The sequence below is a fragment of the Tachypleus tridentatus genome, chromosome 12 (genome assembly GCF_004210375.1).
Source record: "Tachypleus tridentatus isolate NWPU-2018 chromosome 12, ASM421037v1, whole genome shotgun sequence".
NCBI lineage: Eukaryota > Metazoa > Arthropoda > Merostomata > Xiphosura > Limulidae > Tachypleus > Tachypleus tridentatus.
Window position 1 is genome coordinate 100372353 of NC_134836.1, and position 15715 is coordinate 100388067.

The 15715-nt window shown below is 33.3% G+C and overlaps 1 long non-coding RNA gene across 2 annotated transcripts; it reads left to right on the forward strand.

Moving 5' to 3' along the window:
* Positions 1–230: 230 nt before the first annotated feature.
* On the forward strand, positions 231–15047 carry LOC143234156 (uncharacterized). 2 transcript variants are annotated; one of them, XR_013018532.1, is made up of 4 exons: positions 231–501; positions 1418–1458; positions 4911–14514; positions 14823–15047. It is a non-coding gene; the product is annotated as an uncharacterized LOC143234156 (long non-coding RNA). The 2 variants fall into 2 exon arrangements; XR_013018531.1 differs by lacking the exon at positions 14823–15047 and having other exon boundaries at positions 4911–14814.
* Positions 15048–15715: the final 668 nt, after the last annotated feature.

Genomic DNA, 15715 nt, shown 5'->3' on the forward strand with positions numbered 1-15715 from the left:
TGTGGAGTCGTCAGAAACGCTATTTGACTGGCCAAATCGATTGATAGCTAGAAGTTGTGCTAAACATGGCATGCTTGACGGTCAATCCCACTATTCGTTGGTTAGAATTTAATTTGTCTTACACTGCTAAATTACGTGTAGCTGTTGGCAGATAGCCCTCGAGTAGCTTTTTGCGAAATTCCCAAACAAACAAACAAACAAACTGGCCAAATCGATTGATAGCTAGAAGTTGTGAAGCGGCATGCTTGCGTTGGAATGTAATTTGTACGTGTAGCTGTTGGTTGACCAGTTAGGTCAGGCGAAGAGACGTGCTTCTCTTTTTGCTAACGAATCGTGAGATTTATCCGTTACCTTATAACGACCCCACGGCTGAACGGGCGAGCATGTTTGGTGCGACAGGTATTCGAACCCGCGACCCTCAAATTACAAATCAAACTCCTTAACCCACCTGGCCATGCTAGGCCATTGAGTAAGAGTAGGACTTAAGAGAATTTGAATTCGGTGGGTTGAAAATCCAGTGGTAATGATAGTATATTAACAATAATTTGAGTAAATAAATAACGTTATTACGTAATATTAATAGTAATAAAGTGGTGTGCTGATTTGAGCTGTGAAGTGTGATAGATACAAATACAATTAATTGGATATTTATCATAATAGTAGTTTCATACTCTTGACTCAGAAGTTCCAAACTTATAAAAATGCCATTGTGCAAAGTACAGCAACAACATCTTTCATTATAACACCCATTTAATATTGTGGAATTGTTTGGTAACCTAATAACTAAATTTCAAGCAAAGTTTAATTGTGTAGTACTGATAATAGTGTCTCACAAATAATCAGTTAATCATAAATTCACCAAAAGCAATTTGTGGGATAAATATGCTCTTCAAGCCCAACATATATTTCCTGTAATATTTACAGGGCCATTTTTCTGTAGTTTTATGATTTGAATTTTGTTTGTTCAGTACTAGTAATTACACCATAAATTATGATGTTCTTGCTTCATAACTGAGGTTCTAACAAATAGTTTGACATTTACTGTTAAATATCTATACTGACAGTACAATAATGTTTGATACTTAGAAGTTTTTACAATTTAATAAAATGTTTATTTGCTACTAACTTATAACAATGTTTGTCAGGTTTATGCAATTTTAAAGGTATTCTCTGTTGATGTTAATCATTTTAATATTTTGTACCATTCTGTATGAAAGATAATTATTATATTAGTTTTGTATTAGTTGGAAGGGTTTCAGAAGTGAATAACAATTTAATTATGTAGTAAGAAGAGTATGGTATAAAGTATACATTATTTGATTAGAATAACCATTATAATTTCTTTTAAGTTTATCAGTGTCTTATTTTGGGACCTTTGGTATTTATATCTATCAAAAGCTTGTTTATATACTTCCAGGGGAACTGTGTTGGCTTATATGGGGAAACATTAACACTTATGTAAGTTCGACCTTTTTCTTTCATTAATGATGCATTAGTAAAAGCAGAAATGGAATATCAGTAATCACAGAAATCACGTGTGTTAGTTTGTAATAACTTAAAAACAAATAAAAAATGCTGCATTGACTGAAAATATCCCAGGGTACAAGCTCTACAGTGTTGGAACATAATATGTAACCTAGTGTTTTGGAGATGACTGAAGAAATAACACTCACATTGCAGTGGAGATACACCATTTATCAGCCTTAATCTCTATTTGCCAGTCTCACATGAGAAATAAAGAGTAGCATTATAAGGGTATTTGTCTCAGTTTATGATGACAGCATTGTTTGTTTATTAAATGTAACCTTCCAGTGTCTACAAATAATTTGTGGTCTATGTGGAAATGACTTTAAGTTTCCCTCTTCATGTTATTGTAGCATATATTGTAGTTCCACTTGCATGCTAAACAACTGAGAGAACTGTTTAAAACTGGAAAATGTAATTAGTTACCGTAATGTTTACATTGATTAGTTTTATGCAGTCTAATCACAACTATGACTAAATCAATTGTCACTATAATAATAAAGTAATTGCAAATAGAGATTACAACTTTGTCTATTTTTAGTAATTCTATTTATCCAAGTCATCAGAATGTTACTTTGTTTGCTACTGAGCATAAAGCTGCATACCATACAAATTAAATCATGAACATCAGATAGTATAAACCTTTAATTATAAATATACTTTAATGTCTAGTTTAATGACATGCATGGAAAATAAAGTTCATTAATCTTTTTAATGCCATTTAAGTTTTTTTAATATATACATTACATATTTTTAATGTGGCTCCCTTTTGAAAATCACAGTTCATCTAATTTGATTTGAAATTAGAAACTGGCTGTAAAATAAATAACTTGAAACTAGGACTGGAAAGGCCAACTTCAGATGACTGACGGTGATTTTCGTACTTACCTGTTAGTCTTCCTGGCAAGTTATGAAAATTACAGTTACACAACAGAAGTTCTTTACAACTTGAATTACTGTAGTTTTTCTCTTAATGTTGTAGACCAGATGTAAACTTTGGTTTTTTGCTATTTATGTGCTTTTTTTTTATTATAGTGTGTTTTGTTTTACCTTAAGTTCCTTTTATGAATTTTACTAAATTTACTTTTAACTTTTTACTGGATGTTTGGCACAGATAGCCTAGCTGCTTTGTGCTATAAAACACTAAATCAACTAACTAACCAATCTCCCACAAATACTGACAAAACTCCCTTGCAACTTCTGATAGATTGTCCATATCAACAAACATATTACCACTGTAGATATTTTTTTGTGTAATATTTCTTTTCTTTGGTATGGTATATTCAAAAGTATACAAATGTCCAGATTTTCTCTTAGAAGCACCTTGCACCATGGAATCGTGCTTCGATGTTAGCCTCAAAACTGGTACTTGCACTATGAGTATCAACAGCCTGTGGCTACCAAGTGATTCTCTTGTAGTGTTACTAAGCTTATTAGTCGTGTCTTCACTCAATTTCTTATTCTTGTGAATCTGTTGTCATAAAAGTTCCTGGTCTCTGATTAGTGAGGACCATGATTTATGTCCATCTTAAAATATTCAGGAATTAGAATAGTAATAAACATATTTTGTTTGACCACATGAATTAGTAAAAGTACTTTCTTTGTTAAACAACAGGGAATCCTAGGTGTGATTGATCTGTTCATTTACTGATTCAGCCCCTAAGATGCCTTTCAAGATGAAAATTTCAATTAAAATTATTCTGGTAAAAATTATTTGTACTGTACTTACTCTGTCCAAACTGTAGTTGACTAGTAGAAAGTGCTAAAATATTTAAAGTTGTAATACTTCACTTACATTTCTTATCTAACGACAAAAAGCAAATATTTGGCTGCTAATATAGATAGTTTTCCTAAAAGTTCTTTAAAAGCTTCAAAACCTTTTACGACAGTAATTTTATTTTAACTTTATTCATTTATTATAAGTATATAAATAATCTGTCAATTTGTTTCTATTGATGTGCATGTGTAAGTAATCACTCAGTTATAAAATTTAAATACATCTTAAGGGTGTTGAATGTTGATATAATTACTGGAACCTTTATTACTAAAACTTTTGTTCTTGAGAATGATTGCATGAGTGATTGAAATGTACTTGTTTTTAAAATATTCCTTCTTACTGTAAAAGGTGTGACTTGTAATAATATTCTTACAGCAGTGTTGGTATTATGAGTACTTATATTTTCAAACAGTTATAACTTTTTACACATTTGTTAACAGCAGAATGACTTTATAACACCCCAATGTCAATAGTTTGAATTAGTTATCCATGCTTTTGCACATGTTAACAGATTTCTTAGAACTCTTGCACAAATACCAGCAGCACAGTTGTATGTGTGTTGACCTTTAATGCTAGAAAATTGATTCTGTGTTTTGATACACATGGTGGGAAAGCAGAGATAGCCTATTGTGTATATTTGTGCTTAATTGAAAACACATAAATACTTAGAACTCAACAAAACATTTAGTTTCCAAACAGAATTTAAAAAAAATATATACAACAGACATAATTGAAACACAAATTAAACTGTTATTTTCTTATTCATATTTGTATGCAGTGAATAGACATCCATATTCACAAATAATATTATCCTACTAGTAAAATGTGTGAAAATTTGATGAAATATATAGAGTTGACATTTCAAGTTATTGTCTTAAACTGATAACATTTGAATTCATGTTTGGAAATGTCCTTGTAAACAAAATTTTCAATATTTGTGTGTACTCAGAGATATGATATTAGCTTGGTGAATAAGTATGACTTCTATAGAGCTTTCTAAAGCTAACTGTGATAGAAAATTGGCTCAGCTTAGTGCAAACCTAACTGACAGCTGTCTGTTTTTTTCAAATTATGTCACTGTGAGGTTTATAGTGTTGTTGCATTCAATAAACAACAACAACAAAATAAAAATCAAACTTCTTCAAATCCTTTGTTCATATGTAATTATTAATTAAGTATTGTTTAAGAAAGATTTAACACCAAAGTTAAAAAACTGAGTAACAGTGTGTGCTACTGAACAAATTCTGTGTTGTGTCTTTTTGTGTATTAAAATTGATGTGTGGATTAAAGGTAAAAAAAAAGTAGTTATATTTTAGTGTCTTACTTTTTGTTTACCTGAAAGAAAAAATCATTATATTTGTTCAGAAAGTGAGATAGAAAAATTACACTTTGCATTTGATATATATATATATATATATATATTAATTAGAGCATAACCTACTATTTTATAACTTTGATCTTGATGTACATATTCAGAGTAAATGAAGGTATCATTGGGATATAATTTTTGAGATACAAAATCTTTGAAAATGCAGAATAAGTTTTTTATAAACAAGTACTTACGTTGAGCTGAACCTCATGTTTAAATGTTTTAGTTCTGTGTTTTTAGGTAATCACCCAGATAAGTCATGATTCTAGCCTGTCTAAAAGCTCAAGTTGGACTGGTTTGAGACTATTTAAACTTTCAGAAAAACATTGATCACTTGAGTGCCTGAATTAAACTGTATCCTTGTTATTTGTGGAGTACCTGAGGGTCAGTGCTTGGGCTTTTGTTCTTTCATATTTGTATTAGTTATATTGCTAGAGGCATGTCATGAGGGTTTACTGAGTTATATTCAAAATTCAATTAAATTACTTTTATTATCATGGTAAATAAACTTGGCAACAAAACATAGTTTCTAATACAAATTTAAAAATTATATAGTTTTAATTACCTCGTTTTATAAGACAACATTTAAAAATGTCTTCAATTTTCTATTGTTTCATAATTGTAATATTTTACCTTTAAGTATTTCCCTTTTCTTATTTATTGACCACTTCTCCAAGAAGTACAAAATTTAACACAAGTTGCTCATTATAATATTGTTATTACTCAGACAAAGTATAATTTTTTATAGCCTTCAATCTTATTTGGTTGCAGAGCGATAAACTAGAAAATCAAGCCCCTTTAGCCACACCCACACATTATGTTTTCTCTTTCTCAAGTTTCCAATATTTAATTCTCTTTGATATTTAAAACTATATTACTTATAGCCAATAGAAATTCAAATATTATATTACATCAATTTCTATATAGGAGTTTGTCTATTTTGCTTCCAGTGCAAATTTTATTCCCACAGGAAACACATTGGCAAGTTTAGCTAAATATTTATTGGGTCTCATTAAATAGTAAGAAAGCCAGAAAATTTTGATAGTCCTAGGACAATGTGTGCTTTTAGCATGTTATTTTGTATTCTTTGTTGCATTTTTGATTAACTAACAATCATTTAGTGCAGTAATACCATTATAATAATAGTTAGTTTTAATTGAGAGTTGATAAAAAAAAAAAAAAACCCGTTTAAGTTTATATTTCTAGTTTTTTCATGTGTATTATTTATTATCATAAAGGTAAATAAAATATAAATTTTAAATTAGGTTAAATAAATAAAAAAACAAAACATTTTCATGTGATGCTCATTAGTAACTTGTAACCAGTGCATTACATAAATTCTTAGGGTAACATAAGCTACTTGTTTACAAAGTGTTTTACAACTTGTGTGGTGAGATTATTAGTTAGACACAATTCAAAGAGCAATAAAATTTAAACATAAATATACATATATTGTTAAGAACTTAAAGCTATTTAAGATAAACAAATGTGTCATGAAGTCATTCCAGAAAATAACAAGGGCAATATATTTTCATGGTATATGAGGTGTAGAGTTAGAATGGGAAAATAATATAATACATAAAGTTTTACTAAAAAAACACACACTAAAATTCCAATGCAATTACCCACCCTTTCTCACAATTGTAGCTATTTTTCATATGATTTCTCTCTAGTACACAGATTATCACTCACTACTAGCTTTGAATTACTATGTAATTACACATGGCTCAGTTGTGTTTAAGTGTGCAAATTAACATTCAGCAACCCTTCACCAGTATGAGTGTGACACATCCTCCTGTTGCAGCTGATTCCCTCTATGCAATAAACCCAGTTTTTACTTTTTGATTTAACATGATGATGTCAGACATTTTTATTCTATAGTGTGGTATGTGGTAGATTTCCAGACACCTTGGAGTCTCATGTTGTATCTGGTAGATTGCACAGTTCCATTGCTTATCATTGCCTCAGCTTTCTCTTTCATCTCCTTTACCAGTTCCTTCTTTGTTGACCATGTCAACATGTTATGCCATTGTTCACTGATACCTTGAATGATGTATCCAGTTCTGGTAACTACTCATTGGATTCGGATTCTGTAGGAGCCAGATTTGCTAATATTTCAGACGACTTTTACCACTAACTCATGGATTATTTGCATTTTGTGAAAAGGATTGACCCTCCTTATTCTCACATTTCTCACCTAATCTCCCTATTCTAATTTCTTTCTCCTGTTAAAATCTCATTTTTTACTAACATCTCACAGAAGCAGTTCAAGACCTTCTCATCAAAGGTGTTATCAAACAGTTTTGTCTTGTGTTTTTAGGATTCTATTCCTGAATTTGTCACCCCTAAAAAGACATGCTATTGGTGTCCTGTTTTCAGTCTCTTCCATCTCAATTTCTTCCTCGATGTTTCTTGACCTACCATAGAATTCTCTCTCTCAGATTGGACTTTTTTTCCAGGGCTTTGGATGACAAGATTAGACTTGTCTCATGTTTATCTTTGCATCCTATTGCTCAAGTGTCACATAATTTTTTTTGTATTTCATTCATAATGATTGTGTTTATAAATTTCAAACTCTTCCTTTTGGGCAGGCATCAGAATTCTATGGTTTAGTCAGGTGGTCTGGTTGTTTGCCCAATTCATTCATTCTCTTCACCTCAGTCTTCATCATTTTATGCAGGACCAGCCTTTTCTATTTCCATCTTCACAGAGTCTCCTCACACACCTAATTCCTCTTCAGAGAAGTTCATCTGGTGTGGGTGGGTTTATCAAGGTGGAGAAGTCTGCTATTCACCTAACTCAATTTCTTCTTTAGCTTGGGGTGTTTGATTTATAACTTACATATTAGTTGAGCCTGGCCTCCTCCTCTTTGTCTGCAATCAATGGAGGTGTTAGTTCAGTAGGCACTATTAGCATCTTTTCTCCTTGCACTGGAGGTTTTGTTTCTTCCATGGATTTGGGCATCACTGGAGGCTCTTCTCTGTCTGGGCCATTTCTGCATGCTTTCCTTCCAGTGGGTACTACAAGTTCATTGGCACCTCATCACCTACCATTTGGATTTTTAGATAATCCCTTCTCTTTCCTTCAGTTCAACTTTCTTTGGTGGTTAGAAAGGAAAAACATAACAGTGAAGGTACCTATTCTTTGTACCTGTCTGAATGGCCATTTCTTCACAGATGCGTCATTATCAGGGTGGAGTGCATACTGCATTAAACAGGAGTTCTTGGGCCATTGGTCTTGAGAGGAGTTAGATCTTCATATTAACCTCTTGATACTTTTTGCTGTTTATCAGGCAGTGGTTCATTTTCTTTGTAATCTCTGGGGCATCATAGCAGTTATGAAGCATTCCTTCAACTCGTTTGTTGTCTTACACCACCCCCTCAATGTGGATTCCTGTATGTGGTGAGGGGACCTCCCAAACAAGGTTCTGGTCTTTCAACTTACCTCCTCTGGAATCTAAATATTCTACCCACGTGTTTGCCCTGCTTTGTGACTCGTGATGGGGAGGAGAGAATTTTGGTGGTTGAGGAATCAAACACTAACACGCCACTTTGTCCGTGAATTCCTGTAGATGGGCGGTCTTGGGATGGTCTTCCTTGGGCCAGTCGGCTGGTCCACTTGGGTCAACCAAGTATCAGTGTTGGATGTTCTCAACAGGTGTTGTGGACATTGTATGTATCTGATGCTGGTGTTTGGGTATAGTGCTCACAAAATCCTGGCATTGCTGCACTGTCCTTGTTTGGCATTGTAGTGCATCCACTCATAGGGCTTTGGTGGGTGGAGTCAGTGGGCATCAAAATATTCCTTTTTTTATTATGGATCCTCCAGATAAAAACATGGAGGTTGACAGACCTCCCTGGAATAAAGTCTGTGAAGAAAAAGGACATGGTCGTAAACAGAAGGGCTCTCCATCCAATTAAACTACACATAAATAAAAATTCCTTTAGACAATGGAACTGTCTTGATTTATGTTTTACTCTGGATGATATCAAAGCACAGATTGCTTCCTGCCATTCTGTATGCCTTTCTTTATAGGAAACATTTCTGAAACCTGCTATTTCAGTCACCTTTCGGCAGTTTTCTTTGTACAGAAATGACAGGTTGTGTGATAAACAAGCACATGGAGGGGTGGCACTGTTGGTTTATCAGCATGTGTCCACCCTGTCTTTGCCACTAGACACACCCTTAGAGGCCATAGCCATCCATGTTTCCTTGGATCACACCATCACGGTTTGTTCTCTACCTGTTGCCTTGAGAGGCCTACGATCAATTAGACCTTGATGCTCTCTTTGAACAGTTGTCATCTACATTTTTATCCTGGGACAGTGCTGATATTGATGGAAGGGGTCACTCCATAGAATGTATGCTCTCTGACTGCAGCCTTTCTTTTTCAGTAGCAGTTCTTATACTTATTTTCATGGGCATAGTCAGTCCTTTACTGCTACTTATCTCTGAGTTTGCTCCCCTTCACTATTCTCCCACTTTTCATGGAGGGTTGACAATAATTCATGAGGCAGTGATCATTTTTCTATAATTTTGAGAGAGACTGGTCGTGGTTGATGACACCTGTCTAGCATGCTCCAGTGGAAACTGGATCAAGCAAACTGGTTCTCTTTCACTGCTGTTACAGAACTTGATCTTGCCATTGTCTGTAAGTCATCAACAGACTCTCAATGAAGGCACCATTTTAAACATGTTCTGTCCCAAGATTTGTTCATAACATTAGACAGTGTTTTTGGTGATGGTGACACTGTCCATCTTGGAAATGATTTTAGTTTTTTAAAGGTCATTAATCTTTTTAATGCTATTTAAGTTTTTTAATTTATACATTAGACCTTTTTAATGTGATTCCCTTTTAAGGACCAAAATCCATTGAGATCGATTTGAAATTAGAAAGTGGCCTTGACGTTAAATAACTCGAAACAAGGTCTGGAAAGGCCAACTTCATTGACTGACAGAGGTTTTTGTACTTACCTGTTAGTCTTCCTGGTGAGTTACGATAGTTTCAGTTATATTACGGAAAGTCCTTTAAAACTTGTATTACTGTAGTTTTTCTCTTGATGTTGTAGACTAGATGTACAGTGGTTGCAACTAGAATTATTTTGAGTAATAAAAGTGTGAGAAATTGTTTATAGTATGACACTGTACAAAGTTCAGATTGATTCAGTGAGCTTGATAGGAGTTTGGATTTTAGTTATTCTCCCAGGGTGATCAGAATTTAGAGGTACAGGTGTACAAATTGTGTCAGTGGTCATGAGCATATGTATATGTATGTATATATGCTACAAGTTTTGAATTTTCCACTTATTTAAATTATTTTATTGCCATGCAAATCATCATGTGACAACTGTCTACCAATAAGAGTGTCAAAAACCTCTCTTGACACAAGTGACTCCTTCTATTGTGTTATAATGTTCAGTTTCTGTTCTCTTCAAATGCTTTATTTTTTATATTTTTCCATATCTTTGTATTAATTTCTCACAACAAGTTTACTGTTTAGATTAGAACGTGCTGAGTTATTCCAAAGAGGAATTATTTGATGCATCTTCCCAGTTACTGAACTTACCACTTCATCACAAAACTTTTTCTTTTATTCTGACAACGCAACTTTGTATTTTTTCGGTTATTCACTTTGCATTACGAATTCTGTGTTACCACTTTGGAGGTGATATGTTCTCTTAGCATGTTTACATTGGCTTCAGGGCTTTATATCATCAGGAGATTGATTATTCAGTACACTGACAGTTGTCTAGATTTCCAATGAATTTTGGGACCTACACATTTGAAATACACTCTCTCAACTTTGTAAAGACAAAACATTCTACTGTTATGGTTTTGAATAATTTTATTGTTTTCATTGTTATCCATATTTATTTGGGTTTCATAAGTTTCATTAGATTGGTTAATACTGATAGTCAAGTTCAGGTTAGTTGGTAGTCTTAGTTTTATCCTCTTTTTGTTAGGTTTACCTATAATTCATCTTACTGGTATATGAATCATTAGTGCAATTATATTTTTCAACTGTATATCAAGTCTCATACATATGTTATTGTTATTACAAACTTTCTTAATTTTATACAGTCATGTCTGCTTCATTTTTATTATTTTTCTTCAGCAGGAGTCCACAAAACTTCTCCCAGTATTGTACATACTTATTGTTAGTTTTTTTTCATTGTAGTGCTCAGTAATATTTTTTGTTCTGTATTGTACAGTTAGGCTCCACAAGTGTTTATTTTCAGTTTATCTGTGGTTCTGTCTATACTTTACTCAACAATTAGGTTAAATAATTTTTCTGCAACACATGCATATAATTATTTGACTTTACAATTTCTTAACATTTCCTTTCTGTCAAGTGTTTCATTTTTATTTGTCTTTCTAATAATATGTACTTTTACTGTTGATTTTGTTTAATTTATAATTTATACTTCTTTACCATTAATTTTGTTTGTGAGGCAGTATGTGGAATGGGATCATATTACCTGCTCTCAGTATCGTTCACTTTCCTTCTGTTGTGACTGAACCCATTTTCAGATGACCAACATTTAATCAGTTTTTCCTGCACCTTCTCAAAGATGGTCTTCCAGGTCTCTGATGCAGAATTTACTTTGCCTATCTCAGTTATTTTATTAAACATGTTTCACAGTATATTCCCCTTCTTATGTCATTATTTCATGATGATCTTTTGTTACTGTTTTCAGAATGTATAATTGCAAGCCTCACAATGTACAGGCTTTAATTCTTTATGCCTTTGTGTACCATCAGCAGATTTTATTTCTGATCTTATGTTATTTGAATCTCTTCTAATCCTATCCATTTTTATCCCCAGCTTAGTTTTTAGCTTTGTTCTACCTTATTGGCATCCTACAGTTAATTTTTATGTTCTATTTCCTTCCTTCTATGTTCCACTTATATTTAGGGTTTTTTTGTGGGACACCTTTTTCCTACCATACTGAGGTGTTTTGTCATTTTCAGTTCATACCCTCCACACATGGTTTCTTTCCTTTTAGCATTTTTCTGAATATATTAATGTAATAAAAATAATACATATATATATATATATATATATGGTTATAAAACCTTTCATATGAAAGTAGGACAGTGGTGTTGTGTTGGTATATATAGCATGATGTTATCCATTGTGTAACATGGGAGTGAGTCATCAAAATTGCAATTCACCCCTTAGATTGGTGTCACTTATCTTTATGTGGGCCTTAGTTTCAAGTAGCTAGGTTTAGATTTAGAGCTGACAAAATCAGCACAAGTCCTCACACATGTATTACAAATGTCTGTTCCCTGACTCCTTTATACTCTTCTGACCAGATTCTTATTGTAGGTCAAGGTGGAGGCATTTACAGCTCAGTATGATTATTCCTTGATGTTACTTTTCTGAGGATGTTATTGCACTTGTGGTAATATCTGTCAGTTTAAAGTTTGGGAGAGATGATTTACATTTATTAGACATCCTTTCAGTCTCGGATGTTGCATTCCCACATCAACCAATCAATTTCTCACGTGTCTGAAATTCCTTCTTTTCTTATGAATTTGTGGTGAAAGTGGTATGATATTCTTTCCAACCCACCAAATGGCTGTGTTTTGATTTGTAGTTGACTAGTTGCCAGTATGATCCTGTTTCATACTCCACGTGAATGTCAGTTCTCAGTGCCCTGGATTGTAATTAACTTGCCGCGTTCGGTCAATTGTACTATAGCCACTGTACATCATACCCACTTTGATGTTTTCTGGGATTGAGTTTCATAAATATGGGCAAAGACCATACCTGGTTCATAAGTGATGTGGTCTTTCACATCAGATTCCCAATTCCAAAGATCTTTTCTCAGACAGTATCCTTCAAATACTTTTGAAAAATGCTTCTTTCTCTCCATAACACCTGACTCTCCACTTATTCAGTGTGAGAAGTGGAGGTAATGTACTGTATCAGAAGTTTTAATATTCCAAACCTGAAAATATATTTCTGTTAGATTCTTGCCTCCTTTCACACCCCCCCCCATTAAAAACCAGTGATTCCATTGTTTTGCTGAAACGCTAAGCGATAGTTTGATAGAATTGAATAGAGATAGTCACACACATCAAGAGAGTATGTCACACATTTATTGGTGGAGAGTTTTCACATGATGATTTCCATAAAAGATGCATGACAATCAGTCAGTTCCAGATAAGTAGGAGATTCAAGTCTTATGGCATGCTGAAAAGATTTTGTTAAGATAGAGGGCAGCATTGAACAGGAATAGCTATTTATGTGAGAAGAGGTAAGGTACCTATCTGAAATACATTTTCAGTATAGGAAAGGATATATCTTTGGCTTTTTAAAAAAAAATTCTATTTCCCATTCATGATATCAAAACATATTAAGATTTGAATTATAAACTACTTGTGAGACCAATGTTATTGACATTCAGTGATGGTAAAGTAGTTTAATTAAATTTGGAGAATAAGTCTTAAATTGTTGTGACATACACTCTTTCAACTGTCTGTTGAGGGAAGTTTAACTATGAAGTTAGACAATTTCATTGTTTTAATTATTATTTAGGCTTCATTTTGAGTATTATGTGCAGGTATGATTCTGTTATTTCAGGAAAAATATTGACAATTATTATGTAATGTATAGAAAAAAGGCTATTAGGATGGATGGGTTATCATATAAGAATAGGTTTATCTTTTAACTTGTTTCAAGTATTAAACATTCTCAATAAACTTATGAAATTGGGGCTTTTTTTAATTTCAATATAAAGTGTAGAAGGAAAAGAGGATATATATGTAAGGTTTGAGAAGGTTATATTACCCCTTCAGTTAAGATTGAAAGAGCCATCAACTTTATAGCATCATCAAAAAGGGAGTTAATGATTATGAACATAATAGTACACTACTAGCAACAAGAAACCATTTGATCTGTCAGAGCTGTTCCTATACACGCTCGCATTGAAAGAAGTAAAGGTAAACTCACTTTTAATTTTTCAAGAAATTATGTATTCCCAGCTTGCAAGGTGTTGGTGTACACTGATGCTAGTGATACTTTATTGTTTATGTATGACACCCTGTTAAGAAGATAAAATTGGTCTTACCTGAAATCTAGTATGTCTTTTCAAAATCCTAAACTTGTATGTTGTCGTATTTTGGTCGTTAGATACATTTCAAGAAATCATGACCCTGAATAAATTTATATATTTCAATAAAATATCTTCTTTTTTTAAAGACTATTAACGTACTTTTCATTAGTCAATTACCTACTTCAGTTGATAACAGAGAATCTACCTAATTCTATCTCGTTACTTTCATTTTGAATATGCCTTATCAACAAGCTCTTTTTTTAATTTATAAAATCTCAGTCGTCAAGTCCTTAATTAAAGGAATATGTTTTAAAGTCATTTTAAATACTTTATTGTAAGAGAGAAAAATATACTCTTCAAAAAAAGAAACGCAAAAGGCAAAATATGAGACAAAGTGTCAACAAGTTTATTCTGGGTAGTTCTGTATGACATGTGTGAAACTTTGCACATTCACTGCTGAACATCCAAAGTCTGCAAAGGTGAAGTCCACGCTCACTAGGTGAAGTTTAACGTCACTCAACGTCAATAACGAGTATGCCCCCCGTGAGCATCAATAACTGCTTGGCATCTCCTGTCCATGGAAGCGATGAGATGACGAGTCACAACCTGTGGAATGGCTGTCCACTCAGCCTGCAAGCTGAGGTAGAGTCTGCAGTTGAGGTTGTCGCCGTCGCAGACATCGGTCCAACTCGTCCCAAAGATGCTTGATGGGGTTTCAATCTGGTGATCTGGAGGGCCAGGGAAGAACGTTGATGTTGTGGTGTCTCATGAAGACAGTGGTGAGTAAGGCTGTGTGAGGACGGGCATTGTCATGTTGAAAAACGTCGTCGGAAGTTGAAAACTGTAAAACAAAACACAATATAATATAAAATATATAATATATATTATTAATACTGGAAATAATTAATAGTTTTACAATCTGTATCTTTAAAAATATTTGACTTTTGTATTTACAAAATTGTTAGAAAATAGAATTATTAAAACTAGAAAATCTAATTTAGGTAAGTTTCATTATTATCTAAACATGAATCATTTAGATGTTTAAGCTAATTTATTCAATGAACATTTTTTATTGTTTCTTTTCCAGAAATGTTACGTCAAGCATCTTGCTATTAATTTTAAGACTAATCGTTAGGTTGGTGTTCCACTTTCATGTGATAAGTCATGAGAATTTGTAACTGCTCAAAAATAAAGTTGAGACTTTAAACCTCGATTGGTACTTTTAGACCTATACGTCATAATAATAATATTTATGTGGAAACCTAGATGGGTAATCAAAAGTAAACTATAAATAATTTAATTAAGACTTCAAGAAGATAAAAAACGAAAACAAATGATAAAAATATCTATTTTAAGGTTATATTGAGAAATACATTGAAATTTACATTTTTAAACTTTTGGTTTATGTAATTTCTCAAGCTGCCACTAAATGTAATAACGTAAACATGACAGTGAGCATTGTACTTTAGTAACAGTTTACTTAAACAATTTTACTACATAGAAATTCCTCATTTTTACCCACTTTGTTTTTGTTGTTTTTTATATATAAGGAAATTTAAATTAATTTTATTCATAATGTCTGAAAATTAAATACTTATGGTAATAGTGTCGTGGATGAAACAATATGTAGTTCTTTCGCCTTCGAAGAAAACGTACCACATTTTAGTGGCACGGAAGTATGTTTGCGGACTCGCACTGCTAGAAACCAGCTCGAGCCTGGCATGGCCAAGCGCGTAAGACGTGCGACTCGTAATCCGAGGGTAGCGAGTTCGCGCCCGCGTCGCGCTAAACATGCTCGCCCTCCCAGCCGTGGGGGCGTATAATGTGACGGTCAATCCCATTATTCGTTGGTAAAAAGAGTAACTCAAGAGTTGGCGGTGGGTGGTGATGACTAGCTGTCTTCCCTCTAGTCTTACACCACTAAATTAGGGACGGCTCGGTGCAGTGGGCTAACAACCTGCTCACTTAAAAACCTGTTGA